Source organism: Eumetopias jubatus, unplaced genomic scaffold (assembly GCF_037043125.1).
Source record: "Eumetopias jubatus isolate StellerSeaLion01/CBP00866 unplaced genomic scaffold, mEumJub1_p1.0 scaffold_8, whole genome shotgun sequence".
Lineage (NCBI taxonomy): Eukaryota > Metazoa > Chordata > Mammalia > Carnivora > Otariidae > Eumetopias > Eumetopias jubatus.
The window spans coordinates 93,051,509-93,065,970 of NW_028274814.1; the positions used below are offsets into that span (position 1 = coordinate 93,051,509).

The following is a 14,462-nucleotide window of genomic DNA, read 5'->3' on the forward strand; positions in this document are numbered from 1 at the left end:
GCAAAGGGTATGCCATAATACTACTGTCAGAATCAGTGTGGGTAAGAATGCTTGTTTGACAGATCAAGTTCTAATTCTAAATGGTGCAGCATCCCCTTTGTTGTTAACCTTTATCAAGATAACTCGATAATGTTTTGTGCTCAACTGGAATTCTGCCCATAGGTTCTAACAAATTGAAAGATGACTGTATGCCATTGTTTTATTACCAGGATATATTGATTAATTATTGCTATACAGAGTTTAGCATAATATATACTTACAATAAAGTATTTATATTTGGCAGACATTCTCGAATATACAAATGAAAAACTAAACCTCTCCCTCCCCCCAATTTACTTATTCAGCTCTCTAGGATGGGGGGTGTTTACTTTGTAGAGAACATAAGTGGCCAGGCTCCTCAGGAAGTAGTTGTATTGAAAACAAGACAGTAGAGGGGGGTCTTCTGGGTTGGCCAGTCTGTAATAGCTGCCTTTTAAAAGTTCTGAATTCAAATCATCTTTTTTGTGCTACATGGCACAGAACTCAGACATTACATAGAATTGCCTTGAAATGATTTGACAGGTTGAAAGTGCAGAAGCTCTGCACTGTGGAGGTGTCAGGGGTGGGGTGAGGGAATTTAATCTAGAAGCAGTCATCCCTGTAGTTATTTTTGTGTGAAAGTGGGAGGTTCATATCTAGCATAGAATATGCCAGACTCCTTAGTTTTTGTAACAGGACACAAACTATGCTTTCTGTACTTCTAAACTGTAAATCACGTGAGTCTAATTTTATAAACAATACCAGAGAATACTGGCACTTGAAGCTATTCTTAGAAAATTCACCTTTCAGTATTTGCCAAGATGATATTTGAAACAACTAGTTTTGAAAGCTACTGTCTAAGGATTTACTAATGACTGGGGCTTCTCTGTTGGCTATGCTTCAGTCTGTATTGAGGTGAACTAATGTTTCCCAAAATCTGGTTTCTGCAGTTTTAGTATTAATTGAAAAAAGGTCCCCCCCCAAAAAAAAGAAAAGAAAAAAGGTCCCAACATCAAATAAATTGGGAAAGTACTGGGTTAAGCAAAATTAATTAGCTTTATTTCTTATTGGACTTCTAAGGATCTTTAATATGCTAATATAGTTTTGAATCTACAAAAGGGAGATGACAGTTTGTCGCATTTTCCATTTCTTGAACCCATTTTTGATGGAGTAACTATTAACATCTAGCATAATTAGTTTTCTGAAGAACAAAGGTTGGGAAATGCTCCAGAAATCAATATGTCTGGATTCTACTACAAGCATTTCCTGATAAATGACTTCTCTGCGTTATAATATCATGACTTTAGGTTTTACAGTGAGTCAGTAAAGGAAAGAGTTTTTGTTTGTTTGTTTTTTTAAAGATTTATTTATTTATTTGAGAGAGAGAGCATGAGTGCAAGCATAAGAGCAAACAGGGCAAGGGGCAGAGGGAGAGAATATTCAAGCAGACTCCCACTGAGTGTGGAGCGGGATGGGGGGCTTGATCAGGACCTGAGCCCAAACTGAGTCGGACGCTTAACCAATTGAGCCACCCAGGAGTCCCAGTATTTGAAAGAGTTTCTTAAAGTAACTTTTCTATCTTTTTGCCATAACATAATTATGGCATCTCATATACATTAGATAAACATCTATAATGTGCATTTGTGCTAGAATTTGTTGCCAGGTATTAATTATCTCTCCAAATTTTTTAATGGGCAGTGAGATTTATAAACACAACAAAAACTTATTTTTTCCCCTTGACTGATAGGGAGCTCAAATGTAAATGTGCCTTAATATAAGAACATATTTTGCGTTGCTAAAATTCTTCCTTCTGAATAATGTTTTATGTTTTTTGTGTTATAATTGGGTATCTTGATGTTTAGCTTATAACTGTTTAACAAATTCCACCCTAATAAATGTGGTGAAGAGTATCAAGTATGAAATTTAATTGAAATCAGTTATGTGGTATATCTGCTTCAGTATTTCAATAATGGTAAGCATGAAATAAATGGTAGTTGTTATTAATAACAATATTAGCTTTGTTTTTTGTCTTTCTCTTTTTAATGTTAATAGTAAAGAAGAGTAAAAGATGAAAAGTAAACGTTTCCCTCCTCCATTATTTCTCACCCTTGATCCCATTCCTCAATAGGAAACATTATTTTTTTACTGTTCCAGTCTCCACATTTCTGAAAACACCAAAGTAAATGTTACCATTTCTTCACTTGTCAATTTTAAGCAGTATTTGTCAATGTCATCTGTGAAAGAGAGAACTTTGTTTCACTTGCACAGTCTTCCCTTTTCTTTCTCTTCCTCTCTATCTTAGTAGTTATCCCTACCTCTTTGGTAACTCATGTTTATGAAATGTAAATAATGTACTTAACACTTTGGTTTTTTAAAATAAGTTTTTTTATTGGAGTATAGCACGCACACAGAAAGTGCACCAATTAAAAGGAACAGCTAGATGAGTTTTCACAAAGTAAACACACCCATGGAACCATGGCTCAGAGAAATAGACCAGTCCCAGCATCCGTAAGTCCCCTATCTGTCTCCACCATCATCTTGATTTCTGTCCTCACAGATGGTTTGGAATGTTTTTGTACTTGTGTTTAGCTCTTTTCACTCAACATTTATGCTTGTGATATTCATTCATTTCATTGCATGTAGCAGTAGTGCATTCTTTTTAATTCCATACAGTATGCCATTAAATACCATAATGTATTTATCCATTCATCTGTTAAGGGACATTTGAGTTGTTTCCAGTCTCATGTTAGTAGGAATAGTGTTGCAATGACTGTTCTTATACAAATTTCTGAGTCATATATTATGCATTTTTCTTGGGTATAAAACTAGCAGTGTAGGGGTGCCTGGGTGGCTTAGTTGGTTAACCTGCACAACTCCTGATTTCGGCTCAGGTCATGATCTCAGGGTCCTGGGATTGAGCCCCACGTTGGGCTCTATGCTCAGCGAGGAGTCTGTTTGGGGTTCTCTTCCTCTCCCTCTGCCCCACCCCCTGCTCTCTTGCACACACTCTCTCTCTCTAAAACAAACAGATAAACAAAGCTAGCAATGTAATTGCTGAGTCATATGATACGTGTATGTAATGGTTTTCCAGAAGTAGTAGTTCCAAATGATACTTCCATGAGAAGTGTATAAAAGTTTCAACATCCAGGCCAACATTTGATCGTACTAGTCTTTTTAACTGTGATCTTTTCTTCTTAATATGTCAACTTCACATAGTACCTTAATATATATTCTACAAAAATTGAGAACGTTAGCAGCCCTGTAGTTTCTTTCATAAACCTCCAAGCTTATCAGGTATATAATTATCTTTATATCATAAAAGTTTATAACACTTACATTCTCTTCTTTAATTATAACTTAGTTTTATATTTTCTCCGTATAGATAGGTTATAAAAATTAAAAATCCAATAAATGACAATTACAAAATTATGATCATATAAATATTATTCACAGCAAAAAAAATAATATGATAGAATTCCCAAAGCAAGATATGCAATTCTGTCACGAGATCTATACTACTCAATGGAGAATTTTCCAAGTGTAAAGGTCAAGTTCATTCTCCAACAATTGTTCAAAAACATGACATACTTTATATCGCTTCATATTTGAATTTTTACTTTTTGTCCAGCTTTTATACTTCTTAGGGTTTCTAAGTGCCTTTCTTTTTCCTGTTGACAAAAGAATACTTATATCTCTCCTTCATCATTAATTTTACTCAAATTATTCATTAATTGTTATAAGACATCCATGTCTTTGGAAGATATTATTCTTCAGGCCCTGACTCTGGTCATATGCTCTAATTTGGAATGACTGCTCCCTACTACATAACTGCCATTCTGGGATATCTTTTCACTGTACTCTTAAATCCATTGCTTCTTGACTTCTACATTTTTCCTCTTTCCTAGATTATATATATATATAATTTAATGATTATATTAACTATATATAATTTATAATATATATTATATAAAATATATATTTGTATATACATTATATATTAATATGTATAATTTAATAATTATATATATATAATTTTTTTCCTTAATTATACCCTCAGGTAGTTTTTTCTAAAAGTGCATGTTAGATATAAATTGCCTGAATCATTGCATGTCTAAAGATGTCTTTATTTTATGCTCACCTTTGATTAATAGTTCAGGGTTTAAACGCATCCCATTTCAGAACTTTGAAAGCACCAAATTTTTTTCTAGGATCTAGTGTTATAAAAAGTCTGATACCAAGTCAATTCTCATTCCTTTATAGGAAACCTATTTTTATTTCTCTTGATAAGCTCTTAGGATCTTCTATTTTTCATAATGTCCTAGGATTTTAAGAGAATTTGTTTAGATCTTTTTACAGTCATCCTGCTTAGGGCTCAATGGGCCCTTTCAATCTGAAAACATTCTTTAGTTTCAGGAATTTACATCAATAATTTCATCATAATTTCTCTCTCTTTTTCTTCTGCTCATGTCTTTTTAGGTTGCTGTTGTGTCTTTCTCATTGATCTTCTTTCTATATATCTACTTTCTTCAAATATATGCCTTTATTTTGTCAACTTCTTCCTTTAGTGAAGATTTATTTAAGTAGTCCTACACAGAAACTCTGTGGGGTCCTAGATATTTCCCAGACTGAATTCAATTGGGAATTTTGTCATGCAGAATTTAACAACAGTTTGTCCTTCAGCCTCCAGCTCCCGGGTGCTATTCCTGGACTCCTGCCAGTGTCTTCCCCTAGACTGCCCTAAGCAGGCTTCAGGCGGAGGAGGGAGAGGAGGAGGGCACGGAACACCCCTCTTGTTAAAAGGGAAATTGGGAAATTAGCAGGTGTGAGAGAATGCTGAACCTCCTTGGAATAGTCCTGGGGCTTACTTCCTGATGTAATATGAAAATGTGAAAAAATATTTTTTAAAAAATTAAGAGCTCTGGTGTAAGGAAAGGGGTTATCTGAAATATTTCAAGTCCAAAGTAAACATGTAAGATTGATTAATCCAGGAGATCGTTAGAAACTAACATTATCCATTTAATATGGCAGTTTCTTTGCACCAAACACTGTGTACTTGCCGGTGATAAAATGATCAGTAAAGCATGACATATTCACTTCAAAGAATTCATAGTCTGATGGTTGTATACAGATTAACATATAATCACTATCCCATTTAGAAAGCATAATGAAAGACAACTATACAGATTTTATGAACACAAAGAGCAGAGGTATCTATCCAATGGTGTGTTGGTAAATGTTTAACAACTGGATTTCTGGGGCGTAGCTTTGCCAATTTCTAAGGTGTAAATACTCAAACCATGGCCAGTTTCAAGCTGATGTGCAGTGGCACACCCTTATATAGTATTTTTGCCATACTGATACACCATACTTTAAGAGTACAAGTAATACAATGTAGCAAAGTAATAACTAGATAATAATTAGAAAGTGATGAATTTTGAGTATTTATTGCCTTTGTTTTTAATATAATTTATTTAGTAAGTTTATAAAAAATAATGTTTAGTAATAGATGTGCTTCACAACCGGCTCACAAAACTTTTGAAAAATTAGCTATCGGTTCTTAAGCCAGTACAAGCTGGCCCCAGCAAACCACTACCCGCAACTGGGGGATGGGGCTACAGACATGCCGCAGGATACAAATGAGGGTGGAACCCTTCATAAACTGGGCTTATGTCCATTAGAATTGGAAGGAGAAAGGTAACAAAAGGGAAGAGGGAGTAGTAAGAAGAGCTGTTGATGCCCAGAAAAACCATGCACTCCATATAGCCAAAGCAACACAACTTTACAACCCTGCTTTTTTAAAGTAGCCTCTCATTAAACAATCACCTTCTGCTTAGCAGGGAGAGGGTGGGAGGCATCAGATGGCCCTCAGTTCCTGGAACATAAGGACGGGAAAATAACATGGAAATGAACCCTTCCTTTCCACCCCTACGGGGACATGTGGATCACCAAGGGGACAGTGGCAGGGGAGGGGGGCACTTATCAGTGGCTCACTAAACAGAATGACCCAGCGAAAATCCTAAGTTAGCAGTGGTGCTCATTACTCAACACAGAGCTGGGGGGGGCCAAGATTTGCTGAGATTACGATGGTGTTCTATGGAATATGAGTGATCCAGCAGTCCACAAGTGGTTGAGTCAACTGTCATTTTTAAGCTATAGTTTAAAAACTCTTATCAAGGGCGCCTGGGTGGCTCAGTTGGTTAAGCAACTGCCTCCGGCTCAGGTCATGATCCTGGAGACCCCGGATCGAGTCCCACATCGGGCTCCCTGCTCGGCGGGGAGTCTGCTTCTCCCTCTGACCCTCTTCCCTCTCGTGCTCTCTCTCATTCTCTCTCTCAAATAAATAAATAAAATCTTAAAAAAAAAAAAAGAAAGACCCTGAGGATTAGTGGTCTGAAATACTCATTTAAAATAAATAAAAAAATAAAAAAATAAAAACTCTTATCAAAATGTATATACTCAAATATGTTATAACCCATATCAGGCTTCTTTGATTGCAACTGACAGAAAACCTGCCTCTAGTTTAGTTTAGATGTTGGGGAAAAACTATCAGCTAATGTCACTAAAGAAGTCTAGGGGTAGAGCTCAAGCTCACTTAAGGTAGTTCTTGACCAGAGGCTCAAGTAATGACACTGGGACCTAGCGTCTCTTTCTTTTGGCTCCATTTCCACTCTCAGATGGGCCCTGCCTACAAAGTCACAGGAAGGCTAATCTGTTCAATTTCTCCCACCCAGCAATTGAATAAAATTCCTGAGCTTGTCTCTGGCCCAAACACGTCTGATTCCCAAGGACCAGTTTGGAGTCTCTATGAAGCTGCCCGTCACCGGCTCCCAAACTCATTTGCACAATACAATTACCCGGAACATTTAAAAAAATTCCAACACATAGACCCACCCCCAGTCAATTAAATCACAATCTCTGGGGTTGATGCAGGTGTCACTATTTTTTTAAGCTCTCCAGGTGATTCCAATGCAGAGACAAATTTAGAAACCCCCGGATTAGGAGCTCTTAAGAATATGAGTTTTTAGAATCTCCTTCCCATTTACTAAGAAAGTCAGGTTAGGTTAATTTCCTTAATGCCTACCTCAAAATCTTTCTTGCTATGCTTCCCCATATCTGTGATAGGATGTCCCTCTGTTTGCCCACCCTGGCATCCATCTGCATCCTCTATCTGCATTCTGTTCTCCCCAATCTCGCCCTGCCTTCCCTGGCTCCAGGAATCATCCCTTGTCTGCTTTGTATCTTGAAGTTCATCTCTCTGCTGGCTCTTTCCTCGAGACCTCGAAAAACATGCTCAGATCTCTCCTATTCCATAATACCCTTCCCTATTCCCTGTGGCCCCACCCTCTCCTCCTAGGGGCTACTGCTCAGCTGGCCTCACCTCTACTGTCCACCTTACAAGAGTGGTCTGCACTCACAGCCTTATCATCTGGCTGTGGACATCACTATTCTGCTGAAACTTCTCTCAGAGGTCAGCAATGACCCACTTACGAAAGCAAATGCCCGTTTCTTTCTCTCTCTTTCTCACTGAAGGCTGCTCTCTGTCCCCTTTTTGAAATACCGTCCTTGCTTTGCTTTTTTGGATATTACGGCATCCAAATGCTCCTTCCCTCATTGTTTTTCTTTCTGCCACTTTTGTTAGCTTAAGAAAGCCTTGGAGAAAATGGGTATGTGTCCTAAACACACTTTTCAGGAAATATGTATCAGGAGACTTTAAAGTGAAAATACACTAAGGCAACAATTTAGAACACAAAAGAAATTCTTTAAAGATGCTCAACACCACCATTCATTAGAGCAAAAATTTGGAAACAAACTAGGGAGATATGCTAATTATTATGGTAATCCACGTTAACAGAATACTATCGACAGTAAATTTTCCTACCACAGCTGTGTGCTAACATGCACAAACGGGTAAAATTTTAAGGAGAAAACGGAGGGGCAAAAGTATGTATTGCACATACAATAAAACTTCAACTCTTACTAAAAAGCACGTAGAATAAGTTGTAAATCAACCTGTCCCCTCCCCAAGGTTTCCACTGTAACACTGGCAACATATCTTTAGTGACATTAGATTTTACCTTATTTTGAAATGAATTCAGTTTTGTTTTGAAAATCAAACAGAAAATTCCTTGGTACAAATTTTAATAATTGTGCTTTTCAACAATTGAGTTTGGATTATTTTAATAAGAAGTGTTTTCCCATTTTCTCATTGCCCAAAAGATTTGTCTGACCTTAGGTGGTCACCATTGACTAAGAAATATGAGACCATTTTGTTTTTATTGCTTTTATAATGGCAAGGTCAAAGTGTCTCCGTTTGAAAGGTGAAGTAACAGCCTTCAAGAAGCTAAATGTAATAAACATCTGGCTTATGGCTTTTCTTTCGAATATATGTGGTATTGAAACTTTAATAAAGTAATTACAAAAGAAATTACGCAAAAAAAATTTCTTTTGTAGATTCACAAGGCATAGATTATTAATTTTTAATTTAAAACATAATTCTCATGTATATTTGCAAAATGGTGCCAAGAGACTTAATAAAAGAGAGAAAAGGTGAAAGAAGCATCTAAACATTGACTGCTCCCTTATATTCCTAGAAATTTTCAGAATACCGTATGTTGTCGTCTCTCAAATAGTGCGAGATTACTAGAAATATGTTTTCTGCCAGAATAAATGGAATTTACTAAGATACAAAATTTTGAATAAATCAACTGCAGTAGTAAATTAAAATTAAATTATTTTTATTATTGCTAACATGAGCATAAGCGATATAAAAGTCTTCACATATGATTTTTAACGTATAGGTGGAGAAACGGAGATTCAATGAGGGAGTTCGTTCTTTTTTTCTGCCACACAGGTAAAAAAAAGAAGAGCTGGGACAAGATCATGTATTTTCTTACTTCCAAGTCAGTTCTATTTCCCCTAAACTGTATGGAATGCTAAGGGATTAGAGATGCATTGCCCTAGTTGGTTCTCTCTAATAGTCTAGATGCACAGGTATATGGTTCCCATCCCCTCTTCCTACTCTAGAAAAATGTGGTGGCAAAAATGAAACATTGAGTCTCATTTTCCCAAAATACACAAGTTAACACATTAGAATGACTATCCTATAAAACAGCATAATATTATTAAAATTTGGTGACATTTTAATGTTAATTTTTACTCTATTGTGAAAAGTTTTTTATATGACATACACACCCTAGTTTGTTTTTGTGTCTTAGTGTGGATTTACAAATTTACTACAGGTATCCTGAGCCAGGAACACAATCAGGTTTCAGGCCAGTTTGACACTGGCTATTCTTAATTCTCACGAGCGTAGGACTTTGGACTAAATGTTATGTCAGTGGGACTGTGCTGTCTGTGGAACTTAAAGTAATCATTTTCTTCAGATTTGAAGGAGAGTCATAAAATGTGGAGTCATAGGATATTGATGTACAATTTAAGGACTCAATCTTTTAATAAATTGTGAACAATGGATTACTAAATTAAACGTTGACTTCCTAGTATAAAACTACAAGAATAAAAAGTAAAGTTCTCCAGCTAAAAAAAAAAAAAAAAAGAATGACTATCCTAAATTGGCCTTCCTTTTCCCAGCCACAAACCAGCTTTTCCTTCCTGATCAGCCACAATTACATCAGAAGGGTATGGACTCCTTTCTGTTCACTGGAGGTTATGTGAGGAATAGCCAAACAGTCCCGCAGTAGGACAGGTGCCTCCTGCAAGGAGAGAAAGCGTTTCTAGTATGCAATTCTTATGCAGAAGGTGGGGGGGAGGGGAAGTAAACCTGCAACTATGAGAAGTCTAGCCAGGTTACAAAAGAAAAGGTTGAGGCCACTCGAAGTAATGTGGTACAAGTCACTGTTCAATGTAAACACTCCAGAGCACTGGACCAGGAGCACCGGAAGAATTCCATCACAATCACCACCCCTAGTAGCACCTTGAGGGAGAACGGCAAGACACACCGGAGATCTGGTTGCAGAATTCTCCCTTTCAGACACAGCTCTGTATTTGTGGGAGAAATATGTCCGTGCTCTAGCAACAGCTCAAACTCCAACAAAACAAGCAATTGTATTTTGTGGAACAACTTTTAAGTGCATGGGGTATTTTTTAAAAGTTTATAGGTTGAAATGATAAACCAGCTTTGATAGGATGAAATGAAGTGGTAGAGGCAAAGGAGAAAGGATATGTTTTCAGGTGAGGTTTGAAAAGGGATGGAAAGTTAATGAGGTGGAGAGATACAGCCGAACTGTTCCAGATGGCAGGGTCTGACAGAGGAGGCCAGCGAGGGCTAGCAAAAGGAATGAGGATGGGGAGACGGGAGAACGAGGTCCAGCAGAGAGAGGGCATTCTCAACCTAGATGATAATCAATTCTGAATCACATCACGGAGTGGATGAGGAACCATTAGAGGAGAACGCTGGAGAAGCTGGAAGAACAGACACAGACAGATGGGCAAGTGCAGAGGGACCTAAACAGAAAATCTGAGTCTATCAGAAGAGGAGCCATCATGTCTAGAACAATGCCATGAGCCCGGTGAGTTCCTCAGGTTAAAAGGATGTAGCAGAAAGGGAAGGGCTAAGAAGTATTTTTCCTCTTCCGTCAAGACAAAAAAATTAAATGTATTGTTGCAGTTGACTGAGATTGCATACGGGAAACGAATTTCTGAATAGGAAAAAAAATTAAACATGGCATGAGTGTCAAAGAATCTCAGAGTTTAGAGGGACTCAGAGGTCACTTGAATAATCCTTTGGAAGACTATCAGACACGTTGTGAGATTGTTCTTGTTGGGGAGAATTAAGAATGAGATTGCTGGCTGTCTAAGAGAGTTGAGTTTCAGTTCTCTCAGGAGACAAGTCCTAGATTAATGGCTGACCTTCCCTTTCAAGCACGGTAAGTCTGTGATTAGGGGAAGTGTACGGAGCAAAGACTGAAAGGAAGAGAATGCGACTATGATAGGAACAAAGCCTTTTAGTCCTGCTCAGTGTCAGTGGATAAAGTAATGCCCATGAATGTTCAGGCATCGGAAAAGCAGAAAGGATACTAAGGTTGGGAGGAGAAATCAGGAAGGAGAAAGAGGCAGAGCAGGGAGCAGTTGGATGCCAGCCACAAACGTCTCACTCGGATACCCCATTGGGATGCAGGTCAACAGGGCTGCCTGTATAGTAAGCTAATGGGACAGGGGCAGAGACAGTTAATTCTAATTCTAGGCCACATGTGTGTCTGGGAAGAGAGAGGAAGGGAAGGCAGGTAGGAAATAAAATGACCCTGAGGCCAGCTATGATTTTGCAATCTGCAGTAAAATGAAGGCAGAGAATTTTGGACACGAGTTTTGAGCCGGCCGAGAGAAGACAGGAAGACAAAGTGAATGACGACAAAACACAAAGGGTGACCAGAGCCCCGCTCCCTGTGGAATGTCCGTAAGTATTTATTGGCTGATGTTGGCTTTGGTAGACAGAGTGAAGCCTGTGAAAGGAAAATGCCGTTGTCAGCGGGGCATGAAAGTTCAGGTCTGTGGACCCCAAACAGTGGCCCCTGAGGAGGGAGGAGAGTCACACCGGCTACCATTACAGGAAGTGAGGCTGCGCACCTGAGGCCAACCAGTCTCAAGGAGAAAGAAATGATGAAACCATGACAGGAGAGAATGCACAAAGCCTGTCGAAGCTGTGAAAATACAGTCCCCTCTCAGAGAATGGATTCACTTCTCGTGAGGACTGTAGCCCCTGGCGGAGAAAGCAGAACTCTCAGAGGTAGCAGCTGTGAAGGTAGGCGCCAAGGTAGGGAGGCTTTACTCGCTCAAGAAAATTCCTCTGTCAGATGTGGCTAGAAAGCTGAGAAAATGTTATTTTTGAATTTGGCACCAACGCCAGTAGCCAGTAGACAGTCTCATTCTGAAGGAGAGGACAGGCGTAGTGGCAGAAGACAGCATCTCTTCTCTAGATTTCAACGCTAAGTGGAAAAGAATGCTTTCGACAGAGTTTGGTCTCTGAGGGGCTCAAAGTTCCTATCCTAATGATAGGGGCAGGCCTCTCAAGTTAAGGTTATTTTCTTCTGGTTCTACCTTTGTAGGGGACCAAGAGGGCCAACCAATTGAAAGTTGCTTGAAGCCTTAATAAGAAAAGAAGACTCGATTCCCAAATCTGAGAAGTGTTAAGTTCACCTAAAACACGCTCTGCCATAATACTGTGGGCCATGCCTCTGTGTGGGATGATCCTTGACAATTATTCTCAAGTAAAGAACTACTTGTTTATCGTTAAAAATATATATTGCTTAAAAAATGCTCGATACACCTACAAAAATCCCAGCCTAGGATTCTAGTGCAAAAAAATGGCAGTGCCTGGCACATGCAGTAGGTACTCAACAGATATTTGTTAAATGGACAATAGAAAGATGGATGAAGAGGCTAAAAACACAAGTCAGCTACACAAAGTGTAGGTATGTGTAGAAAACAGTTTTCCTTTATTTGCACCCTTTCTCCTCAAGATGATTAAAAAAGATATTGCAGTTGCCATACTACTTGTGGGTGACATCAACCACAAATAGCAAGGTAGTTCCAGAAACATGAAGCTCATCTTTCCCCCCCCTGCCCAAGATCTGGATAAGGTTCACTAGGCCAGGAGCCTAGTGAGGAACTTGAAACATTTGCTAAGAGCTCCTGGATAATTCAAAAGTCCTACCAATTTCAACTATGCAAATCCTATTCATTTTACCAAACATTACTCTGAGCCTACTCCACAAAGGCACTGTGCTAAGTATCTGGAGAAAGTGTATTAGTTGCAGTCCTCAGTGAGTGTAAAATATGCACGTGTTTTGGGGGTGGAGGTTGAGGGTGTGGGAATTCTGTGATGAGGAGGGTGAGACAGCAAAGAAGGGAACTTCATCCCAGTGCAAATCCACACGCCATCTCCGCACCCCCCCACAAAAAAAGCCCAAAGAAGGAGCATTAAGATTGCAATTACTTCTATTCCTTGGTTTTATTGTAACAGTCTAAGAAAAACAGCACCACAGGTAGGGGTGGGGTTCAAAGAACTCAATGAACAACAGGTAGCACTGGTGAGCCTTGAACCTGGTTTGACAGAACTATGAGTGGATGGCAAGGTAAGGCGCCGCACCACTCAGGCACATCCCTGCCAATGTTTCGACATCCAGTCAGACATGCAGAAGAGTCAAATTATGTAAAATGTTTCCGTATATAGATTTTATTTTAGTCATCAATTGGCAGTCTTAAAGCTAAGTACCAAATAGAAAACAGCAGATACAAAGATTTTGGGGAAAAAAGTGAAATGGCAACTACAAAGAAAGCATCAATGCTTTCTTCACTTATCTAGATTTTTAGCAACTGCCTTAGTAAACATTTAAATCTCCTTTCACTGCAGGGGACTACTGCTTCCAGAAGACTCGGAAAACTGGTAAAAGTTAAAAAAAATGTTTGTAATAACATTGCTTGGCTCCACTCTCATTCTAGTATGTAGGACTTATAAAAGAATTTCTGATACACAGGAGTAAAAATTATTGTTCCATGATTATAATGTAAGAAGAGCATCAACTTCTCAACATCAAGATAGGTAAATGCTAAAATCAGCTAAGAAAAGAACTTTTCAGAATAAGAGTCCTTTCTTCAAAAGTCTTAGCCAAAACCATAACATAAAGGATAGTCTTTTAATAGTGGTTCATAAACAGAAATTGTACATTTATACCAATTGCAGAGGATACAGTGAAAACAGAATTTACTACCCCATGCTAACAGCCTAATTGAAAATGGATAGTCTTTCCTATATTTTTCCCCAAAGTACCTTTTAAAAGACTTGCTCTGCTATCCAAACAACTTGCAAATGCATTCGGTAAGTTGGGCTATAGTATTTATTCTCTTTCCTGTTATTGACTCAAGATCTATTTCTCACTATTTGCTTTGTGCTCATTCTTCTGCCAAATAAAATATTAATTGCATTTTTAGCTGCACTGCTGGTGATCAAAGAACTCTGATATGTCAAGCTAAACTGATAGAAATAGCATCCATTAACATATTTATAGGTTCAGAGCTTCTAGAGCATAATTACACCCATTAATTACTTGACAGTACTCTATATTACAGGCTAAAAAAGAAAGACATTTGCAGGTACACAAATGAGTAAAGTTTTTTTTTTTTAATAATAAATTCTCTTTAAAGGAGATCCTATCTAAAGGAAAGAAGGCAAGAGGGCTCACATATCTATACGTAGCTAAGGCAGAATTTTTAAGCTTTCACTAACTTTGGAACCGCGAATGCACACAAAGTAAAATGAGATGGCACAGATAGAGAGATTTCAAAGAAAAGCATAATTTAAATGATACAGAGAGATTTAATTACTATTTTAGAGTTCTAAGAGAGACAATCTCAAGCCAGTAATTCTTGATGATAAGATACAGAGGAATGATTTTCACTTTCAAATAAACTTCTTCAAATATCACCTAGGA

The 14,462-nt window shown here is 38.1% G+C and overlaps 1 protein-coding gene across 5 annotated transcripts in view; it reads right to left on the reverse strand.

The window, feature by feature from the left end:
- Nucleotides 1-14,462, reverse strand: part of GRIP1 (glutamate receptor interacting protein 1) — a 393,897-nt gene that overhangs the window by 245,718 nt on the left and 133,717 nt on the right. The gene's annotated exons all lie outside the window — the stretch shown is intronic.